Source organism: Tupaia chinensis, unplaced genomic scaffold (assembly GCF_000334495.1).
Source record: "Tupaia chinensis unplaced genomic scaffold, TupChi_1.0 Scaffold000689_1, whole genome shotgun sequence".
Lineage (NCBI taxonomy): Eukaryota > Metazoa > Chordata > Mammalia > Scandentia > Tupaiidae > Tupaia > Tupaia belangeri.
Window position 1 is genome coordinate 1,122,822 of NW_006160212.1, and position 15,442 is coordinate 1,138,263.

Genomic DNA, 15,442 nt, shown 5'->3' on the forward strand with positions numbered 1-15,442 from the left:
TAGGGAAAGCGAGACAAATAAAATGATAGAAATGAAGAAGGGGACATAGATGGAAAAGTCCAGAAAGAGAAATGGAAGAAACTGAAATACAAGAACTGAAAAGGGACTTAATTCTCTAAACAGCCCTTATGGGAGGATCCTCTTCTGTCATCGAATTTTCCTGCCCTCCCTTTCTCTCAGTTACTCAAACTCGATTCAAAAGTGATTCTTTCAGGACCAAAAGTCTTCTCTTTACTTCTTAATAATAAGCAATCACAATGTCACTAACTTAGATACATGTACACAAAGAAATACAGTTACGAGGAAAACATCAAAAGGACCATGCTCCTACTTTCCTTCTTTTCCCTGTCATTTGAGCCATTTTGATAACACTGTCCCAAAAGCAGATTAAGAAGCTGAGTCTTCCTTGTTTCTACTCTGTTTCTTCTCCTCTTCACACTCCTTTATGAGTCCCTGGCCTGCTACCTAAATACCTACTTTGAATCTGGAATCTGGAGTTGTATCAGGGTTACCCCAGAAGTAAATATGCACATTTTAGACATTCAATAAGAGTGCTGAGTATATGAGTGGGTTGGAGAAGGGATGACTCACCAACTATAGTTTCAGGGAGGATAAAAAGAAATGAGAAGATGACAATGATCATATCTGACTCTCAACCAATTATAGAGCTCACAAAATTTTCCTTGGCCACTTGTATCTTTCCTTCTAACCCTCATTGGCTTCTACAACTCACATATGTGAAGTCCCTACTGGTTACCAGCAATAGTGAGTAGCAAAACCAACTTAAGAAATAAGTTTTACTTATGTTGTGAAAAAAGAGTGTAAACCCCTATTTATTGTTTATTCATTTGATGTGGGTAGGACAAAGGGCACTATTGTTCCCCCCCTCCCCCGAATAGCAGGTAGCCGAAGGGCCCATAGACTTCAGACCAAGAAGCCAGGAAAAAGCCTGGGTCTGTTGCATGTTAGTCATGCAACCTCTATGGCACTCAGTTTTACCTTATTGCTATGTGATGGTAACAGTTACATAATAGTTATTTTTATTAAATAATCTAATGGTTTCAAAGCACAAATAATTATATCCAGCACAGGGTACTTCATTAAAAATATAAAAGCTGCGATGTAGTTCCACTCAATAAATGATCATTTCTATCCTATGGTTTTCCTTCTTTCTTCTGCTTCCTTTTTTTTTTATTTTATTTTTTCTTCCTTGAATATTTGTAGTCCCCTCAGTATTGAGTAAAGTATATTTTATTGTGACTTCTTAGAAAAATAGTTCAACTAAATTGAATAAGTAAGGAAGTGAATGAATGAGTGAGGAAGTGAATTAGCGCATAATGATAATTTTCTACTTCTCCTCCCCTTCCACTTGGGAATCTGTAGTCATCTTTTGAAGTATCATCCAAGATGTCCATTGAGGACCAAAAATGTGCCTGTGTTTACTTTTTTTTTAATAAACTATTTTATTTTAAAAGTAATGTATTACTTTGTATTTTAAATTTTGTTAAATCAGAGCTAATGTATTGCTGAGTCCTCTATGAATTTTAAAAAAGAAAGCAAATGATCCTGGTTTTACTTTTTCAGGGATAATGTAATTTCACTATTGAAGAACAGCTAGGTTTTTAATCAAAGAACTTCTTTGGTCACACAGATAGAAAGCTGCTTAAAACCAGAAGACAATGTGGGAAATAAGCATCTAAACAAAGCTAACTACACAATGACTACTGTCAGTGGAATTCAGAAAACTTTGATGTTTACTATTAATTCCAATAGCATAGCCCTGTCAACAGGTAAGGGACCCAAAGACCTTGAATGTGGAAAAGAACTACAGATCTTCAAAGCCAGACACACAAATACAAAAACAAAACAAACAAACAAACAACCAAAAGTGGTATGCAATGGAGACCTGAATAATGAAAAACATTTGGTTTGGGGGGGAGGGGTGGGTGTGGAGAAAGTATTTGAAATCATTCTCTTTATATATTTGTAGAACATCTAAAGAAAATATATTTTAGAGTTAGTTAATGAGCAGTGGATTACCAGCCCCATTTTTTAAGAAAAATCTAAGAAATCATCACACTGCCAGATGTTAAAGACAAAGACAGAGCAGGATGGTGGAGGGTTAAGATTATGAGACAAAACCCAATCAGTCCTGCAGGAATCTTTTAGAACAGAATATCTGAAGAATTCAATGGTTTGATACAACGATCAAAATTCAAAACTGAGGGAAATAATCATTTGAATATTTTATCTCAAAGGGAAAGACCACTGATAAAACAGAAGCATGCACACACACACACACACGCCCACACACGCACGCACGCACACACACACACACACACACAAACACACACCCCTGTGTTACTTTAAGTCTCTTTTCTTAACATTTTGTTTGTTAGCCTTTTAAAAGAGGAAAAGTGATAAAAGCAACTAATGCTTTGGCAGAAACATCAGAAAAATCATTAGAAACCAGTTTCATATTTTTTTTTTCCCTTATACTCCTCTCAACCACTCTGGGATGGTAGAAAATAAAGTAGGATTCATAAATACTTTTTTTGATGAACACTACTTTTTATTACAATACATCTTTTAGGTAGCATGTCATATACTTTTCTTATAAATATGATTGGAATTGGTTTAAAATAAATCCCCAGAAAATTTCTATTTTAACCTATGAATAAGAGAAATATATACATGTAAACATATGGATTCACGCTACCATGCACCAGTCTTAAACTCATCTGCATTTATATGCCCAGGAATAATTCTATTGCTTGGATAAAGAATCTCTGGGATAATACTTTTAGGTATACAGACCCTCCTAAGAAAATATTTTGTAATGTGAATTTATTTTTGATCATCATACATTTTCCTTTAGTTAAAAGCTATGAAATTTAAACATAAAGCTATAAAGCTGTTTGAACAACTCTATACAACACAAAATTTAAGTTTATACTAAGTTATAAATGAAAAACGAGTGTCATAGGTTTTTCAAGGATCAATGAGTCAACTTTTTTTTTTCTTAATTTTATTTTTTAGTCAGGAGAGCACTAACTACATCTAACTTACGTAGACTGCACAATACTCAATACCAACTTACCCTTTATGAAATCAGGGAGTTCTCCATTTTCTTCAAAACTCCTGAGTAAGTCAAATCCTCTCTAGTTGGCACCATAAGAAGACATTTTAATGCTCTTTTTCAAAGCTATCTCAGGGCAGCATTATCTTTTGCCAGTGCTACCACTTTGACCCCAGTTAGAGCATGATAATGGCAGTTCTCTCGTCTCTGTTCTGAGGAGGATACAACTCTCCCAGGCCTTGATGGTCTCAGATCAACAAACAGTCTTCATCCCAATTTGCCTATCAGACCACTTCTTTACTAGCCTGCAATTGTGAACTTTTACCTATTCAAGAGAGCTTACTCAAGCATATATGTCTGTGTAAATGTCCCTTCATCAAAAGAAGATAAGAACCTAATCTATGTTTACTTAAGAAACTAGAAAAGATTAATGTCTAATTACCTGTCCATTTTTCTCACTTCTTTATCCCAAAGCACACACGTTGACAGCTGGCTTGAGCTCTCTCTCTTACTTTAACATTCTAAAAGCTCTGTTAAATGTAATGATACCATTTACAGTGAAATAGAAACATAGACATATGTATATGTGGATGGGTCGTAAAGGATTTAGGACATCCAAATTAGTACAACATCCGCTTCTGGACCACTGGGGATTCACAATAGTTAATGAGAGGTGATTGAAAACAAAACAAAACAAAACAAAAAAAAACCTCAGGATGTAAAATAAGAACTCCAAGCACTTTAATGAAGACCTATAGGAATATGAAAATTATTAGTATCTGTGATACTAAAAAGAGAGGGTTCTAACTATCACTCATTTATAAAACTGAATCTGGAAAAATTTTAAGAAAATAGCCAGTAGTTACTTAACTATGTTTGCTCATTCATTCATAGCTTGATAAATAGATGTCAGATAACACCAGTGTGTCCCAGTGTGTTTACTAAAGAAAGTTCTTCTAGGATGAATGATATACAATTCATGTCTTTGAGAAGCAAATATCAGACATAGCTCAAAGAAAAGAGAGCTGTAAGGGGTTTGTCTCCCCTGTCCCCTATGACGCAAGACGACCTGTAGATAAAGTAGAGGACTTCAGAGAAGTGTCTTAGTGTTGCCATTTTCCAGATAAAAGGAAAAGGAGAATAAACGGAATGATCATGAAAAACAGAAAGAAAAACAATATAGCAATAGACTAATTGATGATGACTTAGTCTCTGAATAGGTACAGGAAGATCTTGTGGAAATTCCTCCCAATACATTCAGTCATATGCTCCCATGAGAGCAGGGGAAATATTGGATATTTTTTCTTTCTAAGAAACTTGACTCCCACAGTCTCTTTTGGTTAACTTAGCCTCTAATTGCAGCCTATGCACCCTACTTGGGCACAGCACATGGTGCCTTCCTCCCCCAGGGTGAAGGCTAATAAATTGCTGCTGATTCCATCTGTCCAGTGTTGGGTGTCATATTCTGCTACCTTGTACTATTTATGGATGCCTTCATTTTATGATCACACAAAGAACTACCAAATGCCTCATGAAGATGAAGCTTGAATACAAAAGCAAAACACCAGCATCTTTCCACCAGATTCTGTCATTGTGAATCACCTAAAGGCAGAGGCTGTGATAGATACAGACATCTTAAAAGTAGAAGAACCTCAGAGGTGGGTAGAACTTGAAAGGTTTTTGCTGGGAGACAAAGGTCCCGAGACTCAAGTTCTCTGATGAGATAAGGTGGATGATTCTAGTGAAAGGACCCATTGTGATCTGAAGCCAAGGAGTTCTGCTACATGGTTTAGTGTGGCAGTATAAAGTCTGAAACTGTATGGTCATTCTGCCTTTATGAAAATAAATCTGCTATGACAGAAGACAGATAAAAAAGACCCAAAGAAACTGGTTTCTTGACAATTTCAAGCCACTGAATAAAAACAATTCTGAAACCAAACTTACCCCTGACCATAAATCCCCTTTACTTTCTAAATGAATTTGAGTTGTTTTTTTCCATGAATTGTTCTTACTGATATAAGACTTCTAATCTAAAAGTCATTAACTAGTAGCTTTTTAATCTATTAAAAAATAAACCAGATTATAATTATTGTGATATGTCTAGATACTTTACAATTTAAATTAGATCCACATGCTTCTGAAATAATGAACCCTTGATGGTCCTCAGGAAAAGAAAGATTCATAGCTGCAATATCAGTAAAAACTAATAAGAGTCAGGGTTGGAAATAAATAATAATGGTAGACTAGCAGGGACAAGATGGAGGCAATACTCCAGAAAGAAGACCAGATGAATGATATACATGTGTGATAAAAGTAAGCCCAAAATGTTCAAAGATGAACCTATATAGTAGAGTTGTAGGAAAAATCTGCAGTTATAAGTCTGAAAGTAGGTTAGAAATCTTTTCCAGACTACCATATGGATTCAGAATGTCAAATCTGTAAGCATCTCTGTGAACCTTTATAAATGCTTCTAAGTATTTCTATAATTTTATTAAAATCTATTAAATATGAAAGAGATCCTAATTGAGGAGGAACACCCACACCCACACACACACACACACACACACACACACACACACACACACACACATGTATTAACAGTATTTATGTGACCAGTCCCATGCTTAGTAGCTAAGGAAGCCAGATCCCACATGGCCAACTCTGTCATCTCAATTCTGGCTCCAGTGACTTGAAAAACAGGATGGGTGCATGTGCATGCATGCCCCACATCTCAAAAGTTTAATAAATAGAAGAGAAGAGATTCTGTTCTAACTATGCCCTATTGCAGGTCCTTTCTTGGACTTTACTCTTCGTCAAATATATTTTCCTTCTGACAAATGAAAGAAAAAAAAAGAAGAAGAAGAAGAAGAAGCGTTTTTTTAAAAAAACTGGCATATACAGGCTTGAACTTCATCATACTTCCATTCTCCATTTTATCCTTCCTCACTCCAAATTTCTTACTCAGCACACTTTTGATATATGTAATATTCTGTCAAGGACTTAGGAAATTACAAAATGCGTCCAATCCCACCCTAGTGGTGGGCTTATCTAAATACAAAGTGAATGCATTTATATACATTCTACATATATAGCATGCTTGATAAATACTGAGGTATGTCCAGAAAGAAAACAGAATATTTAAGAAAGGCAGCCAGACCTTGCATATAGAATGGAAATGCCTGTAAATAGAGCAACACAAATTCCTGAAAGGATTGGGGTGACTGAACCACATTTCTGCTTATTGTTATGGCTTTCCACTTCCTACAAAATAAAATTAGATAAATTTTACAATCATCATAGGTACTCCACCTGTCTAACTAGACCATGACCACTTATTTTACTTACACTTGATACTTTAGCGAAGATAAAGTAGGTGTACTTCCTATAACATACTCTTCCTCATTGTCTTAGAACATTATCCTATTACAGTTACACATTTCTGCCTCTGTTTTACCACCAACACATATTTATACATAATATCTTTAGTAAAACTTTCCCTGGAATATTCAGGCTGCTCTAAATTGTACAGCATTTCCCAATTATTTTCATAGCACAGCACAATATTTTGGAATTTTAATCATGGTTTATCTCTCCGGCATACAGACAGGGAGGGTGTCTTATTTATATCTATTCCCACAGTATCTACATAGTACTTAGCACATACTGGCTTCCAAAGAAATGTCTGTTGTATAAGTGAATGAATGATGCTAGGAAAATCAACCTTGTTATTGATATATATTGTCTATTTTTAGGGGCACTGTAAGATGTTTCTCAAACCCAAATAAGGTCTCCATTTAGATGCAAAAAGTTAAGTATCATAATTACTTTCTTATTTTAACTTAAGTCTTTTATTTATATTTAATATGATAGTCTTTGAAAAAGTAGCCCTTTTTTTCTCAGTCTCTAAGCTATCTCAGCTTCCCTGAGTTTATTCATACTTCCCCGACTCTTCTGGGCCAAATACTTGGGCAGATTGTTCAAATCCTGTGCTTGAGGTTGATGTTTTTCTACTAGTTATGTGTATATTTTTAGATAATTATTTTATTTAACTTTGTTTATTTATTTATTTTAATTTGACCAGAGAGGAACAGAGTGAGAGAGAATTGGAAAGTGAGAAAGTTAAGTTGCCATGCCCAGAACTCTTACCATGGTCATCCCTGTGGTAGTCCAGCACTCTTAACCACCATGCCAACTGCCAGCCCCTGATTAGTTATAGTTTTATAATAAGTTCCTGATAAATCATGGAAAGTTGTGGGCCAGCCAAGTGGCCTGGAAATTAAGGTAGATGGATCCCTCACGGTCAACTCTGTCGTTTGTCCAGACCCATGTTTTAAAAATGTTCCAGGCACATGGGTATGTGTACCCAAAATCCCTAGAGGAGAAAGGAAGACAACATTGTGGCAAGGACACCACCCCTCGGGGAGTGATCTCAGGCTGGCCTGAAAGTGGTGTTTTTTGTTTGTTTGTTTGTTTGTTTTTATTGATAGCTACAAGGGCACATACATTCCTAAATAAAACTGAAAGGGAGATTATTGAAGAAATATTGGGGGGCCAAAAATCACAACATTTCAAGTATGCTAAAAGCAATGTACTTGTGAGAAAATTCATATTGATGGTAGGTTTCTCTGGTCCACAAAAAATCATGATCCTTTAACTGACTCATTAAAAGATGGAAATAAATCCCACACAGAGAAACCTGCATTTAAATATAACTAATATTCCAAATAAAATAATATGAGACATTTAAAATGACCCAAGTTACTGCAATTGAACCATTTGCACTTTGTCATCCGTTAGTTTCTTTTGTTTGTTTCCTAAGTGGAATAGACACAAAGTAAAACCCCTGGGTAGGATTCCATGCAGAGAATGGACGGCGATAGCATCGCAACGCCCGTACCAACAAGGCCACACTCCTTATCACTGCAAGATGAATAATTCACCATTTCAGCCTTCTTTCAACATTGGGATATGGAAAGAAGGTGAACTTTACAGTCAGCTTTGCATTTTTGGGGTCAGCCAAACACTTATCTTCAGAGCAGCAGAGGAACGTTAATTTTACAAGGTCCTCTGCCTGATTCTACTGCAATGGAAATCCAACCAGGACCTTATCAGCCTAAGAGATCAGTCTTGGAGCTATAAGAGAACAAACTCACCTTGAAAATAATGATGTTAAGAAGGAAAAGGATGGATTTTATTGCAGTGAATTTGCAGTTTTAGATATGAAGCTGCCTTCAATTTGTGCATAAGTATTACGCATTTTAACCTTTTAATTGAGACGTCTATCTTTCTGCCACACTTCAGAAAAATACTGCATTTAAGGTTTCCTATTTCTCTGACTCCATTACCCTCCATTGCCTCATTACAGAGTGTGTTTAGTGTCCAGTGATAAAATTAGCAACTTTTGTCTCTCATCTCTCTTTTTTCTTTTCCACTCATGCTTCCCCATACAGGAAATCTTCTTTCTTTTTCTTTTTTTCCCCTCTCTTTCCTTAAGACAGTCTCACTCTGCTAAGATCCTCCTACCTCAGCCTCCTGAGTAGCTGGAACTACAGGTGCTTGTTATCGCGATCAGCATTCTAGGGTGGGCATAGAATTGAACCGGGGCCTCCCATGTGGCCTCAGACTGAAATAGCAGCATCTCACCAGCATGGTACCTTGGCTGTGCCTTCTTTTTATTTCAATCTTACTTCTTGTTCTCAATAAGTAGCAAACTAATTTATAATAAGATTAAGGAATTCATAGGTTCTTTTATCCACAAGGAATTTTTACTTGAGCCAAGTTACAAAACAGAAAACAAGTTAGTTTCTTGATCATTTTAAAATGTATTCTTTAATTACATTCATTCTACAAATACTGATTAAACACTTAGGTGCTACACTTTACATAGCAGAGATGAGTGAATAGCATAGGTCCTGTCTTCGAGAAATGAGTCTTTTAGTGAAGACACAAACGTGATATAACCATGATACAGGATGATAAAGTGAATTATGGAGGCAAACTAAAGTATAAAATGTGTAACTCCCATCTTCTAAGGTTCTCATACTTCTCAGGAATGATTCACCCCCCTGACTTCCCCCTACCAAGTGTTCGAAGACTTGGGAAGTATTTGAGATATGAACTTCCAGATCCTTAGTAATCCCTGTGTCATCTTTTCTCCCAGATTTTCCTTTTCTGCTTAACCTCTCAAAATGGCCATTCTCTTAACTTCAAAGATGAAAGCCTTAACAAGGCATATTATCTTAGCAAGGCAAGATATTAGAACCTAATCCAGGGCACCAAACCAAGGGACCATTCAAAGTGGTAGGTTTTGAGCTAAGAAAGTGAACAATCTTGATGACCAGGAAAACCTTCCACAATTCAGACATTTTATGATTCTAGATTTCAACAAAATTCAAGGAGAACTAGTTGAATTATTAGAATATGAGTTATTAAAAAATACACTTTTTAAAAATCAGATTTTTTTTTTAGACAGAGTCTTCTTTTTTTGCTCATCAGGCTAAAATTGCTTGTGATCCTTCTGCCTCGAGCCTCCCTAGTTGCTGTGATCACAATCTCACTCCATCAGACTCCTCCTTTAGGTTGGATCTGAAATCATAGCCAGGCATCCCATGAGGCCTCAACTTGGGGTACAGAGCTTCTTAGCAGATGCCACAAACCATGTCTGGGCCAAAACATAAATTTACATGTGATTTTTATTTTTGTTTTTGCTTATAACTCAAAATGAAGTTGTCAAAGGACTAAAAGTCATTAATATAACAAAAATATTTCATTCATATCTATGTATTTTATGTGAATAAGGCTCATCATGATGAGTTTATAAAACCTAAAACTGAGGTCAGCAGATGTCATGGTGGTAAAGGTGCTGGGATTCCACATGGCAAACCACAGTTTAAGTCCCAGATCCAGTGACTAGAAAATCAGACCATATGCATTATGCATGTGCATGTATGTCCAAACTCCGAAGAGGAGAACAGAAGAGGAGGGATTGCAGTATGGCCACTCCCCACCCCCCCCAGGAGGTGATTTCTCACTTCCCCTCTCTCTATCTCTCTCATTGGCAAGAACACACACTCTATCACAAAAATCTAAAAAAAAAAGAGAAAACTAGACCCAAGAAGAGAGTTGGTGAATACTGCTTCACCATAAAATAACTAATATTGCCAATTAGATACATAAATTGAAACAGTTATAAGAGCCTTGTCATGCCATTAAGAGATTAGTTCCAGGGGCTAGCAGGTCTTGTAGTGGTTAAGACTGCCACATAGTTGATCACAGTTTGAGTCCCAGACTCAGTGGCTTGAAACTCATGTCAGGTGCATATGCATGCATGACCAAAATCCTGAGAGGAGAAAGGATTATGGTGTGGTCATCCCCCGAAGGGGTGATTTCTGACTTTCTGTCTCTCTCTGTCTCTCTGATAAACACACACACCCAATAACAAAAATCTATAAAAAAATAATAAAATAAGATTAGTTCCAATAATATTGAGTTATCAGAAATGTCATTAGGTATTTTCCCATGCAAAACACATTATGACTTTTCTGACATCCAACATTTTACTTACTAAATAATAATTTATCAATATTAGGATAGCGTTTATATCATTTTGACAAAATACAAAGTATGATCACTGTAATAGTAACCCAACCCCCCCAAAATTATAATGCTTAAAGCCAATGGTCACATGAAATTCTTTTTTAAAGTACATTAAAATACTAATTACTTATTTATTCTTTGGATATAAATATGAGTAATAAACAAAAGTTTTGAAATACAAGCATATTAAATTTAGATTCATTTCCTGATAGAAATAAAATAAAAATAAAAGTTTAGGAACAGATAAGCTTGTTAAATATATATATATATACACACACACAAATCACATTAAACAAAATGATAGAAAAGAGCATTTTTAGGGAGAAAACATAGCAAACACCAAAGAACTTTTTCCAGAAAAGTTAGGGAAACTGCAGGTGATTATCAGCAAGGAGCTGAGAGCAGAGTTACTTGAAGGGAGGAGCTCACTTACCTGTCTGCAGTGATTCTTCACTCTACCAGTGAGATATGCTGAGATCTCAAGAGCTTTTTCCCAGAGTGTTCAACCAAAAAAAAAAAAAAAAAAAAATCACATTTAATTAAACTACAGTGATCTCGGGGCTCTGGGGGAAAACACACACACACACACACACACACACACAGATGAATTGAGTCTGGAATTTCTCCGTTTCTCCTGGACTTGGAAATCAACTTCTAAGTTCAGCTAAGAAAACTAAACATCTAAATGGTCCAGAAAATTAATATTGGTAGTGGTCAGAAAGATGCCATTATCTTTGCTACCATTCCTTGTCTGAATTTTTGTTGTTGCTTTTTTTTATTTATTGTTGCCAAAGGGCACACACACTCACCAGACTGAGACAGTGAAAGAGGAAGAAAGTCCGCCCCCAATGGGACATGGCCATGCCACAGTACCTTCTCCTTCGTTTCTTATTTTTTATATCGTGCATGCACACACAAGCACCAGGCATGTTTTTCAAGCCATTATTGCTGAGATTTGAGCCACATGGTTGATCATGAGGGATTTGGCTACCTTAATGACTATGCTATGGGACCAACCCTGTAATATTTTTAGAAAATCCAAGACCAGCTTGTATATGACTTGGATAATAGTTAAGTGGCAAGCATATTGTAATTATTACTCAGCAAATAAGTCTAGAGACTGGCCAGTGGCATGATGATTAAACTGAATCCCACAAGGCCAATGGCATGGTTGAAAAACACTCTGGACATGTGTGCTTGCATGCTCGAATTCCTGACTAGAGAAATAGAGAAGAGATTGAGGTGTGGCCTTCCTTCCTGGGAGGTACAATCTCACTTTTCCTCTCTCTCTCTGTCTCTATTAAAATTAAGAAAAGAAAAAAAGAAGAAAAAAAATCTATTTAAGGTCTAGAGCGGTTAAAAACAAACAGAAAAGCAAAAGTGTTTCATATGGTAATCTTTGGAGATTTGAATCTCTTTCCCAAGTAAAATTGTGGTTAAGAGAATCTATGTTAAACTGGACAGCAGCTGGCATCTATCGAAACATTTGGATAAAGCATAGCAAAACAACGTAGAACAGAAGGCCGAAACTTTTCCGTCGTTATATATAGATATCTCACAAGCAAGGATACTTTTTTAACTCCCAGAGTTTTAATAGCAAACATAGATGACTAAGTAAAATCTACTATTTATTTAAAAAGGAAAAGGAAGAAGGAAGGGAGAAATTGCTTGAAGAGTTTTTTAAAATCTGAAACACAGAGGCTTCTAGCTTAGGCTGCAAATATTGAATTTATACAGGCATCAATCATATAGATGTATGTTGTCCTCCAGCTGTTCTAAGGACTTGACCAAGAGTGAGGAAAGATTGCATTAACTTGGGCTAAAGTATTAGAGAGTTGGTCTGATGGAAAGGTGACAGGAAAATGCATTAAAGTAATTGACAAGAGAATGATCCAAACACCAGTTTCTAGTACCAATGCAGGAGGGAGATAGGACTTGAGGCAGAATTAGGTACAGCTATAGCTGTGAGTGTGCGCGATCTCATGGGCTCTTAAGATGGTGGCAGGAGGTTTTGAGACATTGAAATGAAGCATGAAACAGAATTATTGCAGGTAAAGGACCCTGGATGGTTGGTAAAAGAGAGCTTAGATAAAATCAGAATGGAACCAGAGAGTAAGATCTGGGAATTTGGGACACTGGAATGGAATTTTAGGGATTAGATAAAAGGTAAGTGAACAAATCCTCTAGAAATTTATTGGAGCATTGAGTTTGTTCACTTATACTACAAAAATAACCAGATTTTCTGCCTTGCCTGACCACCCTCGTAGCAAGCTGGTTTTTTCAGAGTTTTACAAACACGTTTTAACTTTTTCTATATATATGAAGTCAATGTCAATGACCATGGTTGTATCCACACAGTAAAAGAAAAAAGGAGAAGAGAAGAAAAGAAAGAGGAACCAGCAGTTAGTGTAATGGGTATGTCACTGGACTCCCACGTAGTTGACCACAGTTTGAGTCCCGGACCCGGCGGCTTAAACTCACGCCGGGCACGTGTGCGTGCGTGCCCAAGATCCCGAGAGGAGAATGGAGGAGAAGGGATTGTGGCGTGGCCATCCCCCCTGGGGGGTGATTTCTCGCTGTCTCTCTGTCTCTCTCTTTCTGTCTGGCGAACGCATACACCCTATAGTAAAAACCTCTCTCTAAAAAAAAAAAGAGAGAAAAGAAAAGAGAGAGAATAAATATGACTCTAATTCTTCTGAGAATTTGTTTTTCTAGAAAATAATCTTGAGGTAAACGTCTTTTTCAAGTCACCTTGGTCTTATCATGGTCTCAATATGTAATAGAAAAAATAATTTTAGTCTTCCTTTTAACATGGTAGGCAATTATATTGACAGAAGTGCTGTTACTGAACCTATTTAGGTTTCTTTCTTCTTTCCACCTCCTGTATTACAACATGAAAAAAACTGTGATATTTTATGGAGAACCTACTGTGTGCCATAACCCACTATCGAACATCCCTCTCTCGCACAAAAACAGTTTTGTGATCTTTGTATATTCAGTTCTCCATCCTTGGATTACAATTTCTCTGATTTTTCTCCCAGGTAGTTACTACCCTTTCCAAAAAACATAACACAGCATCAAACCTTTTATAATGCTACACTCACAGGGAGACAAAGAAGTAATAGTGTCTATTAAGTTCATTATTTACTGCTATTGCATTATAACGGATCATGTGACTTTCCTAACCAAAATATCGAGTTTATTCTAGAGACTAAACACACTGTCAGGTGAATGGAAGATATTAAACAACTATTTGGTGAATTAGTAGTCAGATACATGAATCAATTAATAAATAATTCTGCCGCAGTATATTCTGCATAGTTCTGTTCCAATACATCTATACACAAAAGGGAAAACACTGAGCTTCACTCAGTTTACAAGTAGGCAATATACTTTTAATTTTTAGAGACTCTTCCAAAGGTATTTTGCATTATTTGCATTATAATCTAACATGGATGGTGACAAGAGTAATATCTTTGTTGAGAATTTCAGGAACCCTGGTATCAATGATACTGAATATCAAACACAAAAGAGGAAGCAGGATGAAGGTGGTTGCAACAAGCGTGTACTCTGACAACACACTGACTTGAAGCCACATGCTCTGCCATGTACTGCACAACCTTTTATTCCTTCTCCTTTAACACACTGACTGCCACCTCTCTCACTTGTTAGGAAATTGTCTTCACAATTTTCGCAGGACATACCAGATATTGTTAACAATGACACCAGAAGTAAATTAAGTACAGGATAGTATGGGCTGATGAAGTACTGTAATTTAATTTTATTGCATCAGTAGCAACAGTAAATAAATGCATAGCATAACATGCTGAGATAGTCTATTGATCTTTTCAGTCAATATTGGATGAAAATTCCTAACAAAACATAAAATTACAATATTGTTAGAAAAGATATTATTTTTAGCTTTTAATGCTACAAGCAAATTTGGAAGCGTAATTGTTTCATTTTACACACATTTAATATATATATAGATGACCAAGAACTGACTTTACAGTTGCTCAGACCACATACAGTAATAATACAATAACTCATTTATCTCAAGTTATTTATTATGTTACCTCCTAGAGATTGCTAGCCTGAGTAGGTTAGGCTTAAATGTTTATTTTCAATTGAAAGAAAACCATGAAATCTGGGTACCTGAGGGACCCTCCTTGGCCTCCCTGAGAGCGAAAGTATTTCCTATAAGAACCCATTTTCAATGTATAATCTGTTTTGTTTATACAACATACTATACAAATTTGAAAAGAAAGAAAAAATGAATTGGATATTAGACAAGATTACAAGAGAAAGAATTTCCATAATATTAAACAATGGTTTCTGTCTTGAAAGTTGTAAGCATGTATTAGAAAACATGGTTAAAAACAATAAAAATAAAAGAAATTTGAAGTTTTAACACAGAGATGATTGTTTCACCTACCCAAACAATGGCTTTAGATATTTTTGAAATTTGTTTAGAAATAATTGTAACATTCCTCTCTTCAATTGGAGTAAAAATCATTTTCTAACATATAAATTTAACATGTAAATGTGTCATATCTAGAGATTTATTTAGTTTCACTGCTATAGTGGGTCTCTTTTCTACATTAAGGTAATCTTTACTATTAGAATCTTTTCAATTAAATTTAACCAGTACATGCTTAACATCTGCTAGGTACCAGGTGGGATGACAGACACTTGAAATGATGGAGAGATGAATGATATGCTATTCTTCTATTCAAGGATTGAATTTAGTGGACTAGTTCAATTTAA